Below are 17,469 nucleotides of genomic sequence, written 5' to 3' on the forward strand. Positions count from 1 at the left end.
GACATACGCCCAGCACACAGTGGGTGCTCTCTCTCACAGCTGGTTATTACCCCCTTGCAGGGACAGTCATCTCACCCACTTTCTGTCCCTGCCACAAAGACACATGTGCACACACATAGGTGACGCATTTTACTCAGAATAATCATAAATATAACAAAGCATGGTGTTTTCTCAGCAGCAGAGAGAGGCGCACCCTCTGACCAACCAAGTCTGCTCATTCTGCACCTGTGGGTGCATCTGGTGGGTCCTTCACTGTCTCCCAGAGTTTGCTCATGAATTTGTACAAACTCTGGGAGACAGTGAAGGACAGGGGAGTCTGGCGTGCTGCAGTCCATGGAGTCATAGAGTTGGACGTGATTTAGCAACAGAACAACATCTGGCGGACCATTCTAAATACATTGGGCCTTTCCATCTTGGCTACAGGAGACGGACCCCCTTGTGTCATTCCAAAGCTTCAGGAGGGGCTGACCTGTCTCAGGGTCCCTGTGTTGGGGGGCATCTCCCCAATGTTCTGAAGATGCTGACCCATGTGCAAACTGGCTGGTGTGGGCTTAGGACACAGTGGAGGTATACACAATGGTCCCTTTTGACCACTGTGTTTTGACCATCATAATTCATATGAGGTTGTTTTTTAATTATCCAGTTAGTGCTTCCTTGTCCCCAGGAAGTGCACGTCTGACTCCAGAGTTGACCTAGGGATGTAACACATGGAAATGCATTATTGTGCTCCCTTGAGCACCCACCTCCAGATGCCTGTGTTTCCAGAGATTCCGCTTCACCGAGCTTTCCTGGCAACCCATCATTTCTCGGATCCCACGGGCTCCCCAGAGGAGCCCTTGCAGGTCGCTGTTTAAATGAGGAGAAAATTGGTTATAAATCAACTTAATTTTCAGAGATATTAATCCAAGGAGAACCCAATTTTGTGTGAGACGGTGGCTCCATTAGAAAGTTACCTGAATGCATGAGAAAAAAAAAAGCATAAATGTATCTCTTAAGTTGAAGTCAGAGAAACATTTTAAATTGTGCCTTGATTACATGTTCCTAAATGTTTCTCCACATTCACTCCCTTCTTGATTTCCTTTATATTGTCAGTTTGTCATAACGAGGAAATACCGCAAGCAGGAGAAAAATGGCAGAAGCCGCGTTTACGTGTTGTCAGAAGCTCAGAGGATCTCTGACCCTCAGCTCTTTCCTTCCATCCACTGGGTGGAGACTCTCATTCCCCAGGGTGGGACTGAGGGCTCTGGGCAGAGGATGTGCTATGAGTCTCTTCACTCTGTGGGTCATTTTAGTGTGTTCTCTAGACTCTGACTCCTTCTGGGGGCTGGTGGAGAGACACTGGCCACTCCGGGTCCTCCTCCAGGGGCAGTAGGGGGACCTGGAGCCCACCCTTGGATGGATGGATGGATGGAAGGACGGCCCTGTCCCCGGGGTGGGGGATGGGAAGATGGCCCCTGAGACTAGATACCACATAAGTGGGAAAGTGAGAAGCGCGTCTGGGGAATGATCAGTGAACCAAGGTTTTATTTGAGTTTGAAACCTGTTCTTTATGCATATGGATTTCCAAGATGTGATCTGGTACCCTGGGGCCAAAGAAGGTGTCCGCTTTGAGCTCTTCACGACTGCTCTTCAGCTTGTTGCTAATCTCTGGATTGTGGTACTGCATTTGCAGTGTTTTATGTACTTATATAAATATGACATTTTCTAATTAAAAAAGAAATTCACGTTTGTATGTACATTTGGGAAAATATAGGAAATTATTAAGAAGAAAATTGAAGTCTCCAGTCATCCTAGCATTCCTGTTTGCCTCCTTTCAATGTCTCCTGCCAGTGTTTGGGTTATAGGCGTGTGTGTGTGTGTGTGTGTGTGTACAACGCAAGACTTAACCGATCTTTTATTCACAAATCTGTCTCTTGCTTTTTCCCTTCTGTTCATATAAAAGCATAAGCATTTTCCATATTCTCAAAATATTTTCTGAGGATGAATTGGTGAATTGTGTCATATTTCATCGTGTGGCCATTGCATCATTATTTTTTTTTTTTTTTTACAACTGGTCTCTTCTTGTAGGTCATTTCAGCTGTGTGAAATTTTTCATTAATTTTGTTGCAATGCCCATCCTTGTACCTAAGGCTCTGGCTATGTACTTTCAGTAAATCAATGATGTTTCTAATGGAGTGATACTGACTGTCACTCTGGTCTCAGAGACTGGACACTGGGAAACGTGATTATGCCCAGCTTAGACAGATCCTGACCCTCCCTTTAAGTGGGGGCTCCCTGCCAGCTGGGGGTTGAGCCCATGCTGAGCCCACAAATGAGGCTGGTTAGAAAGAAGGGGTTTGTAAATGGCTTACGCTGCCTTTGGTTCCAGACAGTCACAACAGGATAGATGTGGTGCTGGCTTCCAGATGAATAGGAGCTTTTTCAGAGATGTGAAAAGAGAGAGAGAGAACAGGTTAGGAGTGGCACGTCAATTTCTGACTGAAAGGAAAAAAATTGATCCAAAGTAAAACCCTCATCATTCCAAATATCAGTGTTTTCTTCTCCAGCTTCATGCTGTGTCCAGCTGATTAGACTTGGAGGGGTTTCCGGACAATCAGAGCAGAGTCACTCAAAGTCCACTAGGAGGATGGAGCCTCTCAGGGTGGTCCCCGTGCAAGCCCAGCTCCAGGCCAGTGGCTCCACCTGCCGGAGGAACCACTTGGGGTCAGATGAGGGAAATACTTGGCAGAAAGTGACCCCAGAGCTCTCGGGCAGAGGATCTTTGTAGAACTGGTGTCTCTTCTGGAAGGTTGTTTAAATGAAGCTTCCCCAGGACCAGATGGGCTGATGAGAAGTGGCTGATGTCATGAGGACCCATCCCTCTATTTGGGGTCCGTTGCAAGTGGCTCAGAATAAAGGTGAACTTAGGATCAGGACTGAAGGAGATGTTAGGGTATCTAAGAATCTGAAGATGCCAGAGTCCCACGGGGGACCGTAACCAGGAGAAGGTCCTGAGGGAACCTGGGGTCTCTGCCTCTCCTTCCTGTTCCCTGCTGCTTTCTTCTGCTTCGCTGAGTGTGTGGGGCTGAACGTGGCTTCCTTAGCATTCTCTTCTCTACCCACCATTGCGCTAAGCTGCTGGCAGGCCCGGACAGATCTCTTTCTGCCTCAATGATGTGTCCCACAGAGGGACCGCTGACGGGCTCTGTCTGGGCGGGTGACCACTTGTGCTTCTGTTCCTGTGGCCAGAACTGTAGGGCTGACTCCTCCAGCTCCTCTAATCTCTTTGGACCTTTCTGCCCCCAAGGTCTGGATGGCATGATGCCAAGAGTCTCCAAGGAACCTAAGATGTGCTGACCTCGAATGACCACTAGTACCCATGTCCACTCTTCTCAAATGTCTACAGCAAAAGAGTGGAAGGTGCAAACGCAGGCAGTCCTAGAGTTTCCAAACCACCAGGACTGATCTGAGGGTCAGCAGCCAGTTCCTTACAGCTTCAATTGAGACGGCGCTGCTCCTCTTCTGACTGAGCCTAAAATATTGTCCCGCAGCCCCTCTCCCCTTCTCTGATTTTGTCCCTCCACTGGCAGCAGCCCGTTTGAACATGTCAGCACATAGGGATGTTGGTTACACAAAAGGTATCATTAAGTGCGATTGAAAATCAAACTGCTATTTCATTAATGGACCCATTATCAGGAAATACAGTGGTATTTGAATACCTGCCTGTGGTTACTATAGATACACCTCTCCTTGGGTTGCACTTCAAACAAATCGTTGGCGTAGCATTTCCAAGCTTTGTGCACCCGTGAGTGTTCTTTGATAGACGTAATTATCCCAGGCATGCTGGATGATCTTTATTTGAATGCTTCGAATTGATGAAAAATGCTGCAAATGCAGATTGTAGAAGGAAAAAAAGAACAGTGTAATTCATATCCTATCAGGTATTATTATTCCTTAAAAAAATGAAAATCAACGGGTCCATTACCTGCTCCCGGTTCTTATTTGGAATGAGCTGTAGGGGGGAGATGACCATGTTCCACTCCCCGCAGAAATTCTGGGAGCCACGACACCCAGAGATGGATGCCCCGTGACCGGGGTGCAGCCATAATCATGCTGGCACCTAACATGGCTGAGCAGCTAACCTGTCTTCCCTGCAGGTTCTTGACTCCTGGGAACATGTGAGATGGGAAACAAGACGCCCAAAGACAGAGAAGCTGCAGCTGAGCAGAGCTGGATGCATGGAAAGTATGGGTGGGAAAATGACTTCTTAATGTTCTGTCTTTCCAGGTCTGCAGAGAATAAGAGAATTAGAATGCAGCCCAGAAGGGCAGCTGATGAGGTCCCCGAAGCGATGGGGCAGGGGGAGTCGTCAGTGCTCTCTGGGCCCAGAGTCTGCCCCTGACCAAACCGTGTGGCTCAGAACCCCATACGGATGTGGCTTTCTCTCTGTTGGATCTTTACAGTCATGACACCTGGTTCATGAAGGAGCTGGTTCCTCGGCTCAGGTCTGTCTCCAGAGACGACAGGTGGTTCTAATGGGAGGTGGGAGGAACCCACCCAGTCCACCAGAGCGACTTCTGACGCGGGCTAACAGAACAGTGAGGCCGAAGGTGTGCTGTCCGGCTCCCTCACGCCCACCGGGGAGTACAGAGGATGCCACGGGCCTTGTCATGTGGATAGCAGAGGTGTTCACACCACAGCGATCGGCGGTAGGAAAAGAACACCGCAGTGTGACTGCTATGCCATGTGGGCTGCTGGCATTTCACAGGGATTGCCTGAGAGATGGTGAAACTGGTGAGGATGGGGATGTCTTTTGTTTCCTATAAGCCAGTTAAAGGACCATTTCATGCAGCTTGCAAACAACTAGTATACAGCGTGTCTGGTCGAAGCACTTCAAGGGAACGCATCAGGAGAGTTCTCTAACAGCATAGGGAGGGGTAGTGAAGAGTCTAGTTAGGCTGTGTTGCAGGATAAAGGGTAGTTTGAACTTCTGCAGCAGAGCATGGAGAAAAGAGGTGATGTGATGTTCAGAGCAGAGTCACTGGCTGGATTTCCAGTGACTCCAACCATCTCTTTAAACATAAAACTGGTGTCTGGGAGGTGCGTTTGGCTGAGACCGAGCAGGTGGTTTCGGGAGTCAAGAACATGCAGGGAAGATGGGTTAGCAGCTGAGCCTCAGCATCCAATGGCTGTTTTTAGGGACGCCTCTCTGCCTCTTCTTGTGACGTCTGCGGTGTCCTCCTCTCAGGGAACAAGGTTGGGCCTGAGAAGACAGGTGTGTTCGGTTTTCCTGATGTTACAGTCCAACCTATTACCTGCATGGGCTGGTCTGATCCCTCATTTCCCAAACTGCACTGGGCTCTTTAAAATGGCTAAGCCTGTGTGTCCCCAACTCTGTCAACAGCACTGCAGCTGGAGTTGATCAGTTGCCTCCTACCTACTACCACTCTGCAGCCCAAAACCCCTACCTGCTCACCCCCAAGCTGCTGCCAAGCTGCTCCTCAGGCCTCCCTGACGCCACACTGCCCTTCAGACCGTGGGCAGACGGTCTTCAAAGCAAGAACTTGGGTACTGTCACTCCCTTTCCTGAACTCCTCCGGGGGTCCCCTGGAGGTCACAGGCATCTCTCATTGCCTGGCCTGGGTAGCCCCTCTCTCCCTGGCATCACCTTCTTTCTCTCCTCTCTCAACCTTGGTCCTGGGGGCGGGTCCTGACATTTCCATCTTCATACGCCTCCTGGTATCTTCAATGCTGTATCCCGCCATCATTCCCCAGGGGAGCTCCCGCTCATCTTTTAGGCTCACTTCTGACATCCCTTCCCTTTACCAGGAAGCATTCCCAGTGAAGGAGCTGCTGCTCTATCTCCATGGTGCCCCAACTCCTCATCCACATTGGTGACTGACATGGACCATGTTGGCGCCACACCCACACCTCCTCCTTGTCTGTGTCCTGACCCATCTCTGCCAGCCTGTGCTCCTCTGTCTAGGGCCCTCCTGGTCCCGCACAGTCCCTACTTCTGTGCCCGGCAGGCCAAGTGTTAGATGACTAGAGCCGCCCAGGAGCGGCTTTCCAGCGACCTATCTTGGGAGACTGTCAGGAAATCCTCCAGCTCCCTCCGCCCTCAGGACAGATGACTCTGAGGTGCAGGTCTCCAGTGAGACTATCCCAGGTCCCCACAGTGGCAGCTGCCTTAATGGCACACCTCGATTGACTCCCTTCTTCCTGGGAAAGAAAAAGGAAATAAGCATCTGACCCTTGAATCCTTGCTCAGGCTCTGCCTCTGGGGGAGCCTAAATGAAGGCAGGGTCCCTCATCAATCTGCTGTGGTCCCTGCTCTGAGCTCACAAGGGGCGATCTCCTGCCAGGCTGGCGGCTGTATCCCTGGTCCAGAGCATCCTTCCTGGGCATGTGGCTCAGCTTCAGTCAGTGCCAGTGAAGGAAGCACATGTGCTTGTTTCGCTCTTCAGCCAACCAGAGAATTGAAGTATGCTGGCTGGCCTGTGGAGCCCCCTGGTTTGGGGCCTACTTGTGCCCAATTGTTTGCCTATCAGAGGAAGAATGGACAATTGTTGCTGAAGGCACTCTTATTTAATACTTTCTCTTCCTTTGTGATGTTCTAAGCTTTTCATGGAACTTGCAAACTGGTGGGGGCAGGTGGGGTGGAGAGGTGAACACTTGTCTTTAAAATACATGGATGATCTTGACCCTTCTCTTGTTAGAGAAATTCACAAGCTCCTTGGCATTTGGGATCCCTGCTAGAAACATAGCCCTGTAGCCATTATTCCTCTGACTTTAATTAAATTGAGAATGATATCTCACCTGCAAGATAAGCCAAAAAAAATAAAAAGAGGGAGCGAGCAAAACTAGGAGATGTCCTTGTTTCTCTCTGCTTTAGCTCTGCATTGTGAGCATTTTTTTAAAAGGGAAAAATTCAGATTATTGACTAAAATCTAATACAACTTTCTTCCTTTATTAATATTTATCCTCATTACTATAGAAATAGTACCCAAACAAACAGAAATTACCTGCAATTTTCTCTTGTCAAAGTTCACTCAGAAGAGTGGGCAGCTGAAGTGAATCCCCAGGAATACTTGAAAAATTATATAATTATCTACAAAGTGTACTAATGGTGCTAAAGCAAATGGCTTTTCATTTCTCTTGCCATCTTTGACCTCTTAGCACAAATAATCCCAGAGAGAGAGAGAGACTGCAACCACTTGCTCGCTAATGGGTAGGGGTAACTGCTGTGAGATTTGAAGCTATTTCTGGCAATTTCTGATAATTAATTACCTGAAATAGAGCGATGCTATATAGTGGACGGAGAAGAAGATAAGACTGCAGCAGAGATGACATTTGGAGCCTGTTTAGCTTACGGGAAACTGTTATGGGACAGATGGGAGGGCCCCCAGATGTGGTATGTTTGCTCCCCTGGTTCTCAGGAAGTTGGCCAGAGGAATGGGGTTTCTGATGACTGGTCCAGATGACTTCTCCCCGGAAGAAAAGTTAAAGAGTGCATTTTCGGTGGTTGATACTATGCTGAGAAGGTTAACAATCACAGTTAATATGGGGCATTTCAGCAGGTCCAGGGGTCACAAGAGTCACCACAGAAGGTGAAGATCACCATCTTGGGGGCAGAGAAATGGAATGACTTGCTGAAAGTAGTTCGGTCTTGATCAAAAATGGATAGTCCAGGCTTTCCTGGTGGCTCAGTAGTAAAGCACCTGCCTGCCAATGCAGGAGACACAGGTTCCATCCCTGGTCCAGGGAAATCCCACGTGCCTCAGAGCAACTAAGCCTGGGAGCCACAACTACTGAGTCTGTGCCCTAAAGCCTGGGAGTTGCAACTACTGAGCTGAGGTACCACAACTACTGAAGATCGTGCACCCTAGAGCCAGTGCTTCCCTACAAGAGAAGCCGCTGCAATGAGAAGTCTGTGCACTGCAGCTAGAGAAGAGCCCATGAAGCAATGAAGACCCAGCACAGCCTTAAATAATAAATAAATAAATGTTTTAAAAAGTAAGACATGGGCTTCAACATACTTCTATTAGACTCTATTAGATGAGTTCAGTTTGTGAAGTGAGTGAAAGTCATTGAGTCGTGTCCGACTCTTTGCAACCCCATAGATAGTCCATGGAGTTCTCTAGGCCAGAATACTGGAGTGAGTAGCCACCTCCTTCTCCAGGGGATCTTTCCAACACAGGGATCAAACCCAGGTCTCCCTCATTGCAGGCGGATTCTTTACTGCCAGGGAAGCCTGAGTTCATTTAATTGAATAATAAAAAAAATGGGGACAGGGTGGGGAACTTTTTAAAATCAGACTGAGCCTGCCCAAGTCTTTCTGTGAGTTTGATGAAAAAATGGGGACAGGGTGGGGAACTTTTTAAAATCAGACTGAGCCTGCCCAAGTCTTTCTGTGAGTTTGATGATGTCATCAAAACCTCCCTTTCGACAGGTTGAAATTAACCAAGGTTGGGACCACTTCTGTGTATAAGAACCAATGGATCATGAAAGAGGGGAAGCATTTATTCAGAATTCCTTACCTAGGACTCTCTTAGGCTTCCTGGAGCAAAAATGTATCAGTTCACACTTGGTTGTTGCCCTTAGGACTCTCAGATTAGCCCACTATGTTCATGCATGAGCCAGTTAATCAGCAGTTCAGCGGTGGCTTGTTTGTAAGGAGATGGAGAAGGAGAAGTGGGTTTGGGCATGGTTTTTGGCCCAGGCAGGGGGCAGAAGACCTCTCTTCCTCCTGGAGCTGCGACCTGAGTGTGAGATGCTCCTTATTGTTCACCACAAACTCTGAAGCCAAGAGGAAGTCAAACGCACGCGAAAAAGAACCTTCTCTCTTTAGTGACTGAAGAGGCTCAGAAGTGAGGGGTGTGGAATCAGTGTTGACACAGAGCCGGCTTCGAGTGGAGTGGGGAGGCTGTTTAAATAATAATAAAACACTAACTGAATGGGAAGATCCATTTATGTATTGGTTTCTGAAATGAAAGACGAGGACTGCTTTGCCTGTAATTGCTGTCAGGCTTTAAGCAAGCCTCTTTTCAGAAATCTCCTTTTCATGCGCCCGTGAAAATTGTTACCAAGCAACAAAGCAGGTCTGCAGTAGTGTGAATTCAGGAGTGATGGACACAGAGACCTTCCAGCCAGCGGCCGCTGGCTGACGACGCTGGCCGGCCGAGTGACGCCTGGGCTCTGGCTGGGGCAGGGCCTGCCGGATGTTCAGGATGGGACTGGGGGTGGGGGGGGACAGGGTGTGAGGTTAAAAGTATTATAAATAAATGAACAGATGTGTTTTCACACACCACAGAGCAGCTCTGTATGGTCTGATTTTTTTTTTTTTTTTTTTTTTTTTGCTGCAAGATGGTAGCATCAAAGGGTGGGTGTGCATCTCTTTGTGGGGACAATTATGTCCAGTTCAGCCTTGGCCACCCGAAGCTGAAAGAAAAGTCCTGATTCAGGACTCCAGGGAGACCTGAGAACAGGGTGGTCCTGAAGCCCCAGTTCCCTTTCTGAAGCACAGCGGTGAACTGTCCACCAGGGGCCTGGACCCACTCAGTCTCCCTCAATGGTACCTGGAAAGTAGATCGGTCAGGTCTCATCAGCACTACCTTGTCCCCTCCGAGTCGCTGCTCTGACTTGGCTGTCTCTGTGCCTGGAAACCCTTGGAGGCTGACCCAGCTCCCGTGCAGTACTGGTTGTACTTGTCTGAGGGCGTCTGAGGCAAGTTCTCCTGTGTTTCTCAGTTGTAATTCCCTCCAGCTGGAGATTCTGCCCTCATTTGGGGACTTTCTAGCCTGATTCTTGGTCACCAGCTGCCTTCCCCTGAAATGATTTTTTTCCTCCAACTTGAATGACTCATCCACCGCCTTTGTGGTTTCCATCACATCCACCTACCACAGCTTGTTCCACTGCAAGACACAGCAGTTCACTTTCTAGAAATGCAGACAGACAGATATAAAATAAGTGAGGCAAACCATACAAGAATAGAGAGTGAACTTTAAGTGTACAACACATGGTCACTCCTGGATGATGAACATGGAGCAAAAGAAGTCAGATGTGAAAGCGCATGTCCTGTGTTGTTCTGTGGATGGGAATTTCAAGAACAGGTTAGGGTTGGAGGGCTAGAGCACAGAGGAACATGAAGAGTGCTGAAAATGCTCTGTCTACACCTGGGGGCTGGGAGCGGGGGGTGATTACACCAGTGAGGTTTTGGGACTTTTAAGTCCTCTGGACTCTCTCCGGGTAAGTTATCCCTCAGTTTAAAAGTAAAAGGAGACCCAAAGTCCCTTGCCTAAACAGAGTAATTTGGTTTGGGCCCTTGGCAAAATCAGAGATTCTCCCCTCTGGGTTGGACTAGTTGGCTACCTTGGGCGAGACAAGGGGGGCAGAACTTTCTAGAGATCTCTCCAACCTCAGAGGTGTGGTTCCAGAACCTGCCACAGACCCAAGACCCAAGATGCTCATGGCCCATCGTGGGACCTCTGCTTTGGATTCTCTGCATCTGTGGAATCAACCAGCTGTAGATCCTGTAGGAATAAATGTATTCATTGAAAAAAAACTCAGTATAAGTGGATGTGCACAGTTCAAACCCACATTAATAAAGATCCAACTGTATACAGATAGGCCACAGGCGACAGTTAGATAGATAAATGACAGATAGATAGATGATCGATAAATGATAGATGGATAGATTGTTGTTGTTCAGTTGCTCAGTTGTGTCACACTCTGCCACTTCATGGACTGCCACATGCCAGGCTTCCCTGTCCTTCACTATCTCCTGGAGTTTGCTTAAATTCATGTCCATTGAGTTAGTGATGCCATCCAACCATCTCATCCTCTGTAGATAGATATAATGGAAGAATGGACCATAGAGGCAAAACTGAGCAATTAGGGCCCACGAAATATTACTGCATTCCCGCCTGCTCTTGGCCTGGCCAAGGTGATGATGGCCTGGACCCGGATAGTGAAAATGAGAAGTGTTCAGAGTCTCTGCGTGTCTCTCAGATAATTCTGGCCAGATTAGCTGATCCACAGGAGATGGGGTGGGAAGGGGAGAGAGTCAGTGCTGAACTGGGGGGCTTGTTCTGCAGTAGACACCATTTCCTCTTGCCCAGTGTCAAGAACATTTTGGCCTCTGAGATTCCAAACCCTGGTGAGTTCAGATCCTCCTCAGATGAGGACAATCTCCAGGACAACCAGGACCAAGCAGAAGAGCAGATGGGTATGTCCATGGGGAAGCTGGCTTCAGTCTCTAGGAGGAGCTGTCATCACGGAGTGACCCCTGGCGGCTCCTGAGTGCAGACATGGTCCCTTTGACATCAGCCTTCTGCAGCATCTGTGGGGAGAGGGGTGGGAAGGGGCGGGGAGGGGCTCCCTTTCTGAAGCGGGCTGTCTTCCCTTGTGTCAGCTCCTCGGAGCCCTGACACCAGGACTCTCCTTGCAGAGCGCTTGATGGAGATCAAAGCGCGTGTGTGCATCCTGTTATCCTGGAGCCTGTCTCCCCCCTGCCACTTTCAACGAGATTTCCGAGTCGTTCCGGGCACCTTCAGAGGAAGCAGTGCTCTCGCTCTGGCTGGCTCATATGGAGCAGCTCAAAGAAAAGCGTCTTTGAAAGCTTCCTCGCCTGTGTACTGCTTCCGTGAGCGCGGCCTGCTTTCCCGGGCTCCTGGCTCTGGCCTGCAACTCTCTGATCCATCTCATTTCCAAGTCCTTTGTGCAGAGTCCTAGCAGCCGGCTCAAATGGGAGCAATTAGCTTCAGTGGGTAATTAGGCTTCTTTGCTGGCACTGGGCTTGAGCTGCAGGACATAATCGACGATTTTTACTTCAAGTCCACTTTGTATCACCTCTCCCAAGCCTGAATCAAATGGTATGGTGTTTAGAAAACCCAATTACATTCCACGAGCTTCCAAAACACTCACAATATGGTCTAACGAGGCTTCTTGCCATTAGCTTTAACAATGAATCTCTTCCCTATCTTTGCTATTCAACATTTGCCTGTTTATAAGGACTTAAAAGCTGACGCTCCGACACTTTAGCCACCTGATGCGCAGAACCGACTCATTGGGAAAGACCCTGATGCTGGGAAACATTGATGGCAGGAGCGGGGGGGCGGGCAACAGAGGATGAGATGGCTGGATGGCATCACTGATTCAGTGAACATGAGTTAGAGCAAACTCTGGGAGATAATGAAGAACAGGAAAGCCTGGTGTGCTGCAATCCATGGAGTCACAAAGAGTCAGACACGACTGAGGAACTGAACAACAACAAAAGACAAAAGTATCTCCTGACCACCCTGTATCCTATCACGGGTCAGCCACAGGGTGGGGAGCCCAGGGTGCTGCTTTGGCAGCTTGGGGTGTACATTTGACAAAGGGGAAGACAGTGAAGATGAGGAGGGTTGTCTTAGAAAGATTTCACCACCCAATGGTCACAAATGGCACTGAAAGGTGATCTTAGGGGTCAAAGAAGAGGGACTCGTGGGAATTCCCATGACATCATTTGCTAAGACCTCACTTCCTACCTAGGTCACCATCTTCAAAGACATGGCTCCTATTAATGTAGAGAAGGATCTCTGCAGAGTCCCTGAACTGTCAGGTGTCCCCAGACGTTTCTGTTCATTGCTCTTAACTCTGTTCTCTACAACACACAGTCTGGGAAGAAACTCTACAGAGTGGGAGCATTTCAAGCGATTGAAGGGACATCTGTGACCTTGAGATACCTTTCTCTTGCTGGTCACACACTCCTAGGTCCTCCAAAGATTCTGTTCACACCTGTGTCCACCGCTTGGACAGGGATCCACAGCCAATACAGTGGCTTTATGCCAAGGGAAAAGCATCCATCCAGGTGGGTGAGCTAAGCAAAGGCAGTTCCTCTGGGAGGTGCCTGTGGGCATCTGGCTGAGCCAAAGGCAATTCTGTGCTGAGCAAGAAGGAAACCAAGGACATGGGGAAATTCAACCCCCATTCACCCTGATGGTCAGGGTCTTTGGAAGATTCTGTGATCTTGCCAAGAGCAGGCACTCATGTTCTGGAAATTAACAAGTGGAAGAGCTGGTTCTCCTACAACAGGGATGGACACTCACTGGACAGGCAAGCATCACAGGGATGCACATGAGGAAATAACATCTAATGGCTGTTTTCATCTTGGGGTTCATGTTCGTAGAACCTGAAGGATGAGGAAGTCAGGAGAACAATAAGTCAAGGGAAGTACCATCCTGGGGAGGAAGGGACCCCAACTGCTGTGGGACCTGGTGGGGTCCTGGCTCCACCCCTGCTCACTTTGGCCACATGTGTACTCCCCCCTGGTCTTGGTTTCCTTGTTTATAAGACAGGTGGGGGGATGCACAGCCACTTCAGAGAGCTGTTCTGAGAGACAAAGGCTGTGATTTCTGTAGTGCTGCTTGCTAAACTTCTATGTCCCATATGTACTTGAGGTAGGATTACGTCGTCTAATTCATGTTTGGCCAAGATTCAGAGCATCTTGAATTTGCACAGAGAAAAAGCACTCAGGAGCATGGTGAGAAAATTGAAGGGCTCTCCTCACTTTCCAGGAAACAATATGGGATCCAGGTGGATCTGCTAGGGCTCAGAGCAGGAAATAAAGACCACTTGATGGGGTAAAAGGAGACAGTGACTTAATATGAAGAGTCAGGTGTTCGTGAACTGGCTGGACAGGTAGGGAAGTGAATGCTAGAGATGTACAGACCAGTCAGCCAACATAGACCACATATCCTGCAGAAGGGCTACCACCTCACCTACCTTTGGGAAGGTGGGAAATTGGGAGACCCACCAATTTATTGATGACATGTGGGGCTGTGATCTCCCCATCTGGGTCCTAGGCTATGATCTTAACCACCAAGATTCTCAGGCTTCATCCTGGCCACCACTTCCTGGAATGCAGGCTGGTGATCTCACACAGACTGGTTGAAACCAGACAGAAGGAGCAAGAAGATGCTTCCCTTCCGTGTTCTACATCCCGAGGAGAATGTCTGATAGGCAGAACTAAACACTGGCCACCTGTTGCTGTTTAACAGGCTATCATAAATTTAGCACATGTTGATTATCTCGTAGGTTCTGTGGGTCAGGGGGCTTGGCTTGGTTCTCTGCCTTGGAGTTTCTTAGAGGTGGCAAAGAACATGCTGGACAGGACTGGAGTTTCATCTGAAAGCTTGACTGAAGAAGGACCTGTTTTCAAGCTCTCTTAACTGCTGGCCAAGTCCATTCCTCCAGGACTGTCTGGCTGAGGTCTTGACTTCTTGCAGGCTGTTGGCTGGAGGCTATGCTCAAGGGATTGTTGGGGCCACCTGAGTGTCAGCTTACTGCAGAAGGGACTCTGGTAAATATAGCTTTTGGCTGATCAACATCGGCAGGACAGGAAGCACTCAAGAAAGAAGTGTGAATGGATACCAAATTCCAACTGTCCGTATTAGTGGGCAGGAGGAAATTAAACAACACCCAGCACAACAAGGAAGACCTTCAGTGGATCTAGTCTGGCAAATGGCCTTCCCTACCTGCCTATCTGGTGACTAGCAGGTCTTTGCAGGTCTAGCGGCAGCTCAGAGGCCACTTTCTACAAGTGCCCCTGCAGATGAGCCAGGTCAATGAAGCAAGGTCACATCCTATAGCCGGAAGGAGCCTTCTGCTCACAGAAGAAGACAGTATATTAGAATCAGTAATACAGTAACAACCCTCAGCCCCTCCGTCCAATCCTGGAGTCTCCACCTGGACATCACTCATCTCTCTGGCCCCAGGATCCTGATCTAATAAAAGGGGTCATGATGGTCTGTACCTCCCAGTGTGGTGAAGAGCTGATAACCATAGAATTATTAATGTTTTAAAATAATTGAGCTCTTAGCACATTTTCCAGAGCATGGTAAATACTGAAAAAACATCGGCTATTTTTATTTTTCAGCCAGATGCCCTCTTTCCCCAGATGAGGAGACTGGGCCAGAGGGCTAACGTGACTTCAAAGATTTTCAGTAGCCGAATGGTCCTGTGGCTGGTTAGTTAGTAGTGATGGTGAGTCCAGAAGCCAATCCTGCAACCTTTTTTCGATAATCCTCAGGAGAGATGTTTCTAATAAAATAGACAATCCTTTCCCCTGTTTAGGTTGGAACATATGAGACTGGATTTTAGTGCTTTATTATTATTATTATTATTTTTTTAGGAATTATGTACTTAAGATTTTAGTGCTTTAAATTTGCTGCATGTTGACGAGTTAAGGGAGACACACTCCGCTCTACAGCCTGATTACCTGGGTACATGTATGGCTGGCTGTCTTGTGTTCACAGAAGTCCCTAGCTCCTTCATCAAGGAAATACCCATGCCTTGACCTCTGCCCCCAGTGGCCCTGGATCTGAAACTAAGATCCTTGAAACTCAGGCAGAGGGACAGCTGGTTTCCTGTGATGAGTCTGCACTAGAGAAACCCAACAATATTTTTTCCTGATTTACTTGAAGATCATTGCTTCCAAACGGGGTTTGGTTTGGTCTCTGTATCCTGCTTACTGGTGTTTCTCTGACAGATAAAACCTGGCATGACTTGGATCCTTCATTAACTAGGCTGAAAGGGACAATATCTATCACTGATGTGCTGTCATAGGCAGATAAGTCCCGTTGGCCATGGCTGTGCTCTGAGACTAGCAGAAGGATGAATAGATGGCAGGCAAGGGTGGCAGCTCTCGAGCTTGGAGGTGACACTCCAACATCTTGAGATGGCCTTCGAGGCCAGTGAGAAGCCAAGTTGGTGTACGACCATAGGGGGACATTCCCAGCTGAGAGGTGAGCAGGAAGCCTGTCCCTCAATTCACATCTAGTGGTTCCAGCTTCCTGGTGACCCTGAAGATCACTCTGGGCAGGATGGAAGATGGGAGGAACTCTTAGGTCCACTCACAGAACATTTCACTAGACCCTCTTCTGGGGACACTCTGCAAGAGCCCCCTGGGAGGATGACATCACCAGTGTTAGTGTTGGTTGAATTTTTGTGTTTAAAATAAAATGTGTATGTGTGCGGGGAGGGGGGAGGGTGGTTGGGGTGCACATCTAATTCAGCCAGAGAGTATTAAAACAAGAACCTCACCCAGGCATTTTGCAGGGTCTCTGTTTAATTGGTCCAGGATGGGACCCTATTGTTTGTATTTTTCAGAACACCCCGGGTGATTCTATTACTCAGTCCAAGTTGAGAAGCCCTGGTACACACAAATAAGCTTGTACTCGAAAATCTCCCCATGTGTACAATTTTTTATTCACTCATCCACAATATTTACTCCTCCTATTTATTACCATGACAGTGGTGACAGAGAAGACCAACATCAGGTCAGTTGGCTCATCAAGGAACAGGGCATATCTAGACACCTTCATATACATCCAGAAGGAGCTGGCATTTGCCTACGAGGCTACTGAGAATGGGAGAAGCTGGATGATTTTGGTTCAGGGCAGGTACATTATGTTTGGGCCACAAGGTGAGAAATTTCAGCTTGGGAATCTTGCAATGGAGAATGGTAGTCACTGCCTGTAGTAGGAACCCAGTAATTCTGAAGGAGGCATGGTGGGTTAAGCCTCCCACACGTTGGGTTGTTTGGAGTGATCCCATTATACAGCCTAATGGGAAGATGAGCCAGGATGATAAGACCTGAATGGGCAGCTGCAAGTAGAATGCCAGCCAGTGTGTTTTCTTTTAGACACTCAGATTCATTTCATTCCTAGTGAATTTTCAGGGGACACGGCAGGATGCACTGACAATTTAGAGGCAGAGCCTGTGGAATCAAATGGATGGAGGCTGACCAACCTATTCATGCTTGGAGGGAGCACCTGGCAGTATGGGGACAGATGGCTTGGGGGAAGAGGAAGGACTGGAGGCAGATGGCTCTGGGTTCAAACCCAGTTTGTCCTGCTTATAGACTCTCCCATGTAAGGCACACACCCTTATCTGCACCAATAAGAATTCTGACAACTGCATCTTGGCATCACAGTCAGACCAGAGCTGAGCCTGGAAAGTTCCGGGTGCCACAGCTGTTGCACAAGAGGTGTTTAATGAACTGTAAACATGCTGAGTTTGTATCAGCTACCTACTGCCTCAATGCTGTGTAACAAACCATCACAACAGTAACAGCTCCAGGGAACTACTATACAGTCTTTTTCCACCCACGTACAGCTTGACTGGGTTGCTCTGCTGATATGACTCAGGCTCAGTGGACTCGCTGGAGTTGGCTTGTTCTGAAGTTGGCTGCAGATGGCTGGGAGCAGCTAGACTAGCCTCCACTCAGTTTTTTTTCTGACAAGTTACCCTGAATATGTTCTCTAGGGAGTAGCAGGTGTCAAACCATGAAGGGAGATGCCCAAGTGACTTTTCCAGTCTCTGCTTGAGTCACAGATGCTAACATCCTATTGACCAAAGGTCATGTGACTGAGCCCAACATTCACAGGAAGGAACAGTCCTGGGACAGAGTATGGATGCTGCATAGGCAGCCACTTTAGGGCCTTGGAG

Source organism: Dama dama, chromosome 23 (assembly GCF_033118175.1).
Source record: "Dama dama isolate Ldn47 chromosome 23, ASM3311817v1, whole genome shotgun sequence".
Taxonomy (NCBI): domain Eukaryota; kingdom Metazoa; phylum Chordata; class Mammalia; order Artiodactyla; family Cervidae; genus Dama; species Dama dama.